The following is an 8,056-nucleotide window of genomic DNA, read 5'->3' on the forward strand; positions in this document are numbered from 1 at the left end:
GAGGCAGCCACACAGAAGTTGGTGGATAAGCACAGTGGGGGTTCCCAAGGGGCGAGGGGGTCGTTCAGTGGTGGAAAAAAAATAAAATCCAGGGCATAGGCTATGCGGCTCATTTGCATTGCGTGACAAGGTGTTTTACTATTTTAGCAGTGACTCAAAACTCGTGTGTTGGTGCGTTGCATGTCGTTACTTCTCCCTTTTCCTTTTTTAGTTTTCTTCTTTTACCTCTCCTTAAATGTTTTTCATCTCTTACTGCCTCGTATTCCTCCCCGCGGGGCCACTCATCGGTACCTTTTCTACTTCCTTGCATTGCAACTTCTTTCGTTTTTTGCTCCATTTTTCTCTTCTCGTATTTTTTTTTTTACTTTTTCTCAGCGTATAAACGACCAGTCTGGACAGAGTTATTGATTAAGTGGGGGACGAGCTGAGGGGTGGCACGGCATTTACACTGTAATTTTCGTCCACTGGTAATGAGAACACTGCGAGTTCTTTGAGCTCATTTTTTATTTAGGGGTTGTTTTTGAACAATTTTACGTCGGGAAAAATTATGCTGGGGTTTATCGGTGTCATCGGATTTTTTTGAATGGCGAAAAGGGGAGAGGAGAGCTGGAGGTATTCGTCCTCCGATATTGGGAATACTCTGAACATTTGTCAGCTTATTCTATATGCTGTATAGGGTTTGCTGTAATAATTTTCTATCGGGAAAATCATTCTGGGGTTCACCGGCGTCATCATTTACGGCTTTATTTTTTTAAGGGTGAGGGAGGAGAGGGCGAAGAGAAAATTGTTCAGTTGGAGTATTTTCACAGATATAAGGGTAGGTTTATGGGGATCGTTGAGGGGAATTAGAAAATTATGTGGAGTTTGAGTGTCGTTTCTTTTTATTATTTTGTGAAAATAGAAATATCCGGGGAATTATCTGGGGAATTCAGTTGGAGGTAATTATTGGAATATTGTTGAGAGATGGTTTGGATAAAATTTTGAGACTTCAGCCCCGGGGGAATCATCTTTTTGACATTAGAGGGATTTCATTGAAACTCTGATTTCCAACTGTATTTTACATGTTCAGTGAATTCTGAAGAAACTTTATGCTCTCGAATGTCCTGCGCAAATGGAAGAATTTATGGCCAACGTCGTGTTGAACAGTATTCGGAGTAACAACGCTTGAAATGCGGGGAATTATCAGGAATGGAAAAAAACTTCTAACGGCAATCATTCAAGCTTTCCCTTCTTCTCGCCTGAGGGAACAGTTCAGTCTGGTTATTCTCAAGGGTGTTAACCCGGTTTATGGCAATTATTAACTGGGAATAAAAATTTATATGGTTTGGTGAATAGTTATTCCGGCGAGTTTGGATCGTTCCACAAAGAAAATCATTACGAATTACGTAAAATTATTACTCTTGACGTATTTTTTATCTATTCTTGGTATATTCAATGTTGAATTTCGGGCTGAAATAATACGAAGCAAAAATTAATCTTATATTTTTCTGTGTATGTTTATACTTCGATATGAAAAACATTTTTACGGGCGAAAAAGTAGTGTGAGCTGATGTTTATACTTTCGTTTTTAAGTCTAAAAAGAGTTGAATGGGTGAAACTAAATGAATGTGACAGTCAATTTAATTTTATTATTTTGGCTTTTTGTCTCAAACGTTTCCGAACGCAACAGCGGTGTAAATACTTTAATCGCAGAATTATGCGCTTTAAATAAATGAAAGAGGAAGCTTCAATTTATTCAATTGAATGTCCCCCCCCCCTTCCTCAAACTTAACTGATGATCCACATCCTTGAAATCTCGATGTAATCCTCTATGGGTTTAATCCTCTTGTTTCGCCTATTCAATGTCGAAGTGCCAATGAAAATCGATACCCCTCGTCATGATATCCCATTCCAATTTAAGCATCCCACTCGAGGCATAAGAACTTCCCTCATCGTTTGAATACTGGAAAAGTTATTCCAATTCTCTTTGACTTTGATCCTAAACTTTCAAGGAGGTGTATTCTACCCTTGAGTGCTTTGATAGATGGGTGCACGATAGGCCACGATTGCTTGCCGACTAGTTTGTGTTGGAGTTAAGTGATTCCAAGATTACTCAATTCATCTCTTCATGATAAAAATATCCTTTGAAGTGGAACAACAGTATTCAATTGGTTAATTCATTGCTTCATGGAGACAGATGGTTTGGTAAATGAATTGATTAATGCAATTAACTCCGCACTTCGGTGAGCAAGCGCTCATTCATTATTTAAATTGCAGCATCTTTTATTCGTTTCAACTGTTGCATTCTGGACGCGGTGATGAGCAATTCCACGTCAAATCCGAAATGAAAGAAATTTTATTTTCATCACGCTGTGACGAAAAGTGAACTTTTCAGCACGCTCCGCCTGCCTAAAAGTCCAATTTCCGCCACATTGTGAGGAAAAATATTGTTCGTAACTCGTGAAAAAATGTTTTTTGCACTCGTTACGAAATATACCATTTTGACACTGCTGCTACGTTCACCTCGTGTCGAAAAGTGCCTTTTCGTTTACTCGTAAACGAAAAGTCTTTTCGTTTACTAGTAAACGAAAAAAGGCACAGTTCGCCACTCGCTGAACGTAACATCACTGTCAAAAACTATTGTTCGACACATGTGAGACAGGAATTTTCAGCTCGTGTGATTGGCAGCCCTCGGCTTCGCCTCGGGCCGCCAACTTCACACTCGTGGGAATTCTGTCTCACTCGTATCCAAATATACTATTTTGACAGCCGAGATCGGCCACGCGTGCTGCGCATGCGCCTTCTCACATCCTCACGTAGTGGCGCTCGGTTTCAGTCTTACGCTAACGCTTTTTCGAGATTTTTGAGATATTTCGAGATCGATTTCCTTTCTCCTTTTTACGATAAGATAAAATTTTGGTTTTTGTCTCGGTTTGTCTCATCTCGGTTTCCTACATATAAAAAATGCGAAGAACTGGAAACCGAGATGAGATGAATTGACTCGGAGTCATCACAAGAGGACTCGATACTGTGCATTTCAAGACTGAGACGAGATCAAAAATTTTCGTGTTCACTGAGACTTAGACCACCCCTCCAAAGTATTGTCTCGTAATGTCTTGTGAAATGTCTCACGGCATCACTGTTCACAATTTTTTTGAGAAAGAGTACATGAGACCACGCTCGCATAAAATTTTCAGAGAGATACGATTTTTTTTGAACGAAATAATGAAAGAATTTCAAAAGTGTGTTTCAACAATATTCGTGGGCTATGTAGAAAAAGGTCGTATGAATCTAATCCAGGAATCGTGATATCTGAACAATTTGAGCTCTCTAGAATTATTCTGATTCAATTTTTAATTACACTTTTCACTTCAGCTATNATTGTTCGACACATGTGAGACAGGAATTTTCAGCTCGTGTGATTGGCAGCCCTCGGCTTCGCCTCGGGCCGCCAACTTCACACTCGTGGGAATTCTGTCTCACTCGTATCCAAATATACTATTTTGACAGCCGAGATCGGCCACGCGTGCTGCGCATGCGCCTTCTCACATCCTCACGTAGTGGCGCTCGGTTTCAGTCTTACGCTAACGCTTTTTCGAGATTTTTGAGATATTTCGAGATCGATTTCCTTTCTCCTTTTTACGATAAGATAAAATTTTGGTTTTTGTCTCGGTTTGTCTCATCTCGGTTTCCTACATATAAAAAATGCGAAGAACTGGAAACCGAGATGAGATGAATTGACTCGGAGTCATCACAAGAGGACTCGATACTGTGCATTTCAAGACTGAGACGAGATCAAAAATTTTCGTGTTCACTGAGACTTAGACCACCCCTCCAAAGTATTGTCTCGTAATGTCTTGTGAAATGTCTCACGGCATCACTGTTCACAATTTTTTTGAGAAAGAGTACATGAGACCACGCTCGCATAAAATTTTCAGAGAGATACGATTTTTTTTGAACGAAATAATGAAAGAATTTCAAAAGTGTGTTTCAACAATATTCGTGGGCTATGTAGAAAAAGGTCGTATGAATCTAATCCAGGAATCGTGATATCTGAACAATTTGAGCTCTCTAGAATTATTCTGATTCAATTTTTAATTACACTTTTCACTTCAGCTATGTACGACTTTTCTTCACCATCCTCTCCCTAATAGTGAAATCATGGAACAGAAATTTCATCTCCCCCCTCCCTTCCCCTAAATGTCTTACGTGATCTATATACAGCCCCTAATGATTATTGCGTGTTTATCATTCAATCTTTTTCGAGTTTATTACCGTCTAAAAGCGATAATAAATTATGAGTATTAAATCAATATTTATTTAGTGCAAAAAGGAAATTTATTTGATTCAAATAAATCATTTTTGGGTGTGAGAATTTTATGTGCAAAACATAAATAATTGATACATCATTTCTCTTTCAACTGCCGGTACGAACGGAAGGTTTAATTAGTCAGGAGTCCATAAAAATTATCTTTTCAAACTAAAAGTGAAATACGACGATATAATTTTCCTCCAGACAACCAAATTTATCAGCCCCGTTATTCAAGGAATAAGAAAAATAGCGAGTAAGAACAGTTTCGATATAAACGTTGAAACGGAATAACGATGTTTGCACCAACAACACAGTGATGACAGCTTGGTAATTGCGCTCACACCACAGTGAAGACATGTATTGGGCGCCCGTGGACTGTGTGCTCTCATTTCACCTGTCTACAACATCAACTGTTCCCCAGAATAATGAATTATTAACCAACTGTGTCGATAACTGATCCAATTCTCCCTGTTCGAAGTCAGTCAGCCCGATTATGCGATTTTCTAAACATGAAACGTTCAAACCATTAAAATGAGCATGAACTTACATTAACACAGAAAAACCCCAACCGCAAATTACGTTTTACTAAACATAATTTCCAGTTTACTAAACGTAATTTACGTTTAACGACTTTATGATGTCTCCTGGCATTTCTTTTTGTAGTGAATATCGGAATTTAGGCATGAGTAAGGCGTATTTTACGGTCAAAATAAAAACGTAAATACGCCTAAATAACGCATCTTTTAGGTTCCACTAACCGTACTTCAGGCGTCAGAAATCGTAAATTATGATCTTAATAGAAACCTCTTCTCAAAAACAAATTGTCTAGCGAATTTGCTGGTTTTCTGTTAAATTTTTTCGTACGTGCCTATCCAAAACTATAGTAATGCCGCGAGTCTTCACGAGACAATACTTTGGACAGATGGTCTCGGTCTCAGTGAAGATAGAAATCTTAGATCTCGTCTCAGTCCGAAGTGCGCAGTATCGACTCCTCTCGTGATGACTCGTAGTCAATTTATCTCATTTCGGTCTCAAGTTTTTCGTGTTTTTCAACGTAAAATTTCGGTTTTTGTCTTGGCTTATCTCGTCTTGCTCTTCTACATATAAAAAACACGAAAAACCGGAAACCTAGATGATATAAATTGACTCGGGGTCATCACGAGAGGAATCGATACTGCGTATTTTGAGACCGAGTATTTCCGTGTTCACTGAGACCGCGACAATCTCTCCAAAGTATCGTCTGGTGATGTCTCGTGAAGTTTCTCGTGGCATCACTATCCAAAACACAAACCTTCAAAATTGTACGAGCTATAATCATACCATTTTCTACTTGCTATCTTCATTTTTTTCAAGTTATCGTGCATACAAGAATGAAAAAATTGAAAAAAGCGAAAAAACTGCAATATCTCGAAAATTTTGTGTGAATGAGTATCAATATTTTGATTGATCTAGATAGAAGGCGTCGAGACGGGTATTTTGAAAAAAGAAAACATCAAATCGGTTGGGTATTTTGTCAGATATCTCCGGAACCGCTTGGCCGATTGCGCCCATCCAAAATATCAAACTTTATTCAATACAAAAAAAGTTGAACAATAAACTTTACGTTTAAGAAGTAAAAAAAATGACTCAATGTACTCAACATTTCTTTCACGACACGAAAATTCAACGACGTTCGTTTCCGTTTTCCTCGAATATTCTCAACACGAGAATTTGCTTTTCTCAGTGAATGGGAAGATCCATTTACCCCCTCCTCTATTTGCGATAGAGACAGACTTTGCCCATAATTTGTTTTTTCTCCACTATTGTGAAAACAATTCCAAAGCCAACAAGTGAAAAGGGTAAACTTTCCTCGAGGTACTTGGTATTCAACGCGGAAATAAACTCCGGGGAAATGTCTTTTACTACGTAAAACCAACCGTATAACGTATCAATTATTAACGTTAACACAGGTAGTAACGATTGATCGGGGGCATCACGAATACCAAGTGAGAATTGTATTTATACTCAGTTCTCTTGTAGACCAAATATTCCAGCATAAGAATTTTAAATAACGGTTTTCCAGGTGACTAGTGACGAGGCTAAAGCGGTCATGACCTTTGTGATGATGTTTGGATTGTAATGAAAATTGCTCCAAGTCAGCAATTATTCAGTTCGGAAAAAATACTTCTTCGTACACTCCAAGACGTCATTTCAGTTTTTCGGGTTATCAATGGGATGTGTATTTTGTTTTAATAAAAATGGATGGGTGTTTGCTCTTGGGGAAATACGTAATTAAGAAGAGGTGGGAAAATATTAGAGATTATGGCAATATTAAGGATTACGACATCGAGAACGTACGCGGTGTAGTTGAAGGACCGGTGGTTAAGTCAGAAAATAATAAAAAAGAATCAGCTTCACTACAAAAAATATTTTTTGTCGTGTTGAAAAATCAAAGAGAACTGTAAATTTCAGTTCCATGTTTCCCTGAAAATAAACAGAAAACTAGAAAATTCCGGTAAATATATTCTGGAATTTTCAGGACAGTGACACTGATTGCGATATAAGGGTAAAAAAACATCAAATTTCAGATTTCACTCAAAATTCAATGTAATTTGAAACTGCATATTCATATTAGATTGGAAATTCAAATGAATTAAGTAATTCTCGTTTTTATGCTTCTTAAAATTCTGGAATTGTACTGAATTTTCAATGAAATCTGAAATTTCATGATTTTTTCCCCTAAAATCGCAACCATTTTTCTTTGAGAAAAATCCTAATTAAATCTGATTTGGAGGAAAGGTACAATTTTTTGTGATTAATTCGGTTATTTTTCTGGTACACATTGTTCTCTGTCTGATTAATTTCATCGAATCAATCTTTGAGTGACGACTCAGTAGGATAAATAAATTATCTCTGAGAAACAAAATTTATAGTGAGAAATTTAGTATGAGTGCGTAATATTTTTCAATTCTGTCAATGATTTGTAAATCTACAGTTAATGTGAGAGAAATTGTAGTGACAAGCAACGAATTTTTGCTGTAATTTCTGAAATTGACACGAGTCGTGAAACTGAGGATGATCGATTTAGCGTTGATTGACGTTGTAAAAATCTTTTTGACGAGCATTCATTTAACCATTACATATTTAATGTTAAGAAATCCACAAATCACTTTAAATATCGTTTTGAGAATTTATTTGTAACTAATTTTCATCTTTCTCTAATTAACCAAAAATTTGAACATTTTATTTTTTGTTTTATAACGAAATGTTCTAAGGAATAAATCTCGATTTGATATGAATTGTTATCTAATTTCTGATTTCTTTGAAATTATAATACTTTTTATTCTTTTATTTGTGCTAGATTGGTTAAGTGAAATTTTAATTTTGACGGACCGAATGATTTTTCTGTGTGTAATCTACTCATTGATTTTTGTGATTTTCATCCATTCTTCCGCTATTTTGAATTCTTTCTTCTCTTGAATATTTTTCCTGTCGTATCATATAAATTTTATTACAAATTATTGAATAATAATTCGGAATTTGAATATTAAACTGATTAAGTTGATAATTAAAAATTTCAGAGTGCCATTAACAATTGACTTCTTCAAAATCCAACTTTATTAATAATTTATGATTCTGCCGATATCTGTTACAGACTTGATTAAAAAAACAGTATACACTTGTACACGATTGCATTTTTCTGGGGATGTCCCGCAGCTTTACTAATGCAGTGCGTGGAATGATGTCGTATTACTCCCTTCATCCTTCTTACCCCCCCCCCCCCCC

General features: G+C 36.8%; 1 protein-coding gene across 1 annotated transcript in view; it reads right to left on the reverse strand.

Moving 5' to 3' along the window:
- Nucleotides 1-8,056, reverse strand: part of LOC107037265 — a 140,189-nt gene that overhangs the window by 14,097 nt on the left and 118,036 nt on the right. The window lies entirely within an intron of this gene.

This window comes from Diachasma alloeum, unplaced genomic scaffold (assembly GCF_001412515.2).
Source record: "Diachasma alloeum isolate Michigan unplaced genomic scaffold, Dall2.0 Dall_scaffold_00216, whole genome shotgun sequence".
In the NCBI taxonomy this organism is placed as follows: Eukaryota; Metazoa; Arthropoda; class Insecta; order Hymenoptera; family Braconidae; genus Diachasma; species Diachasma alloeum.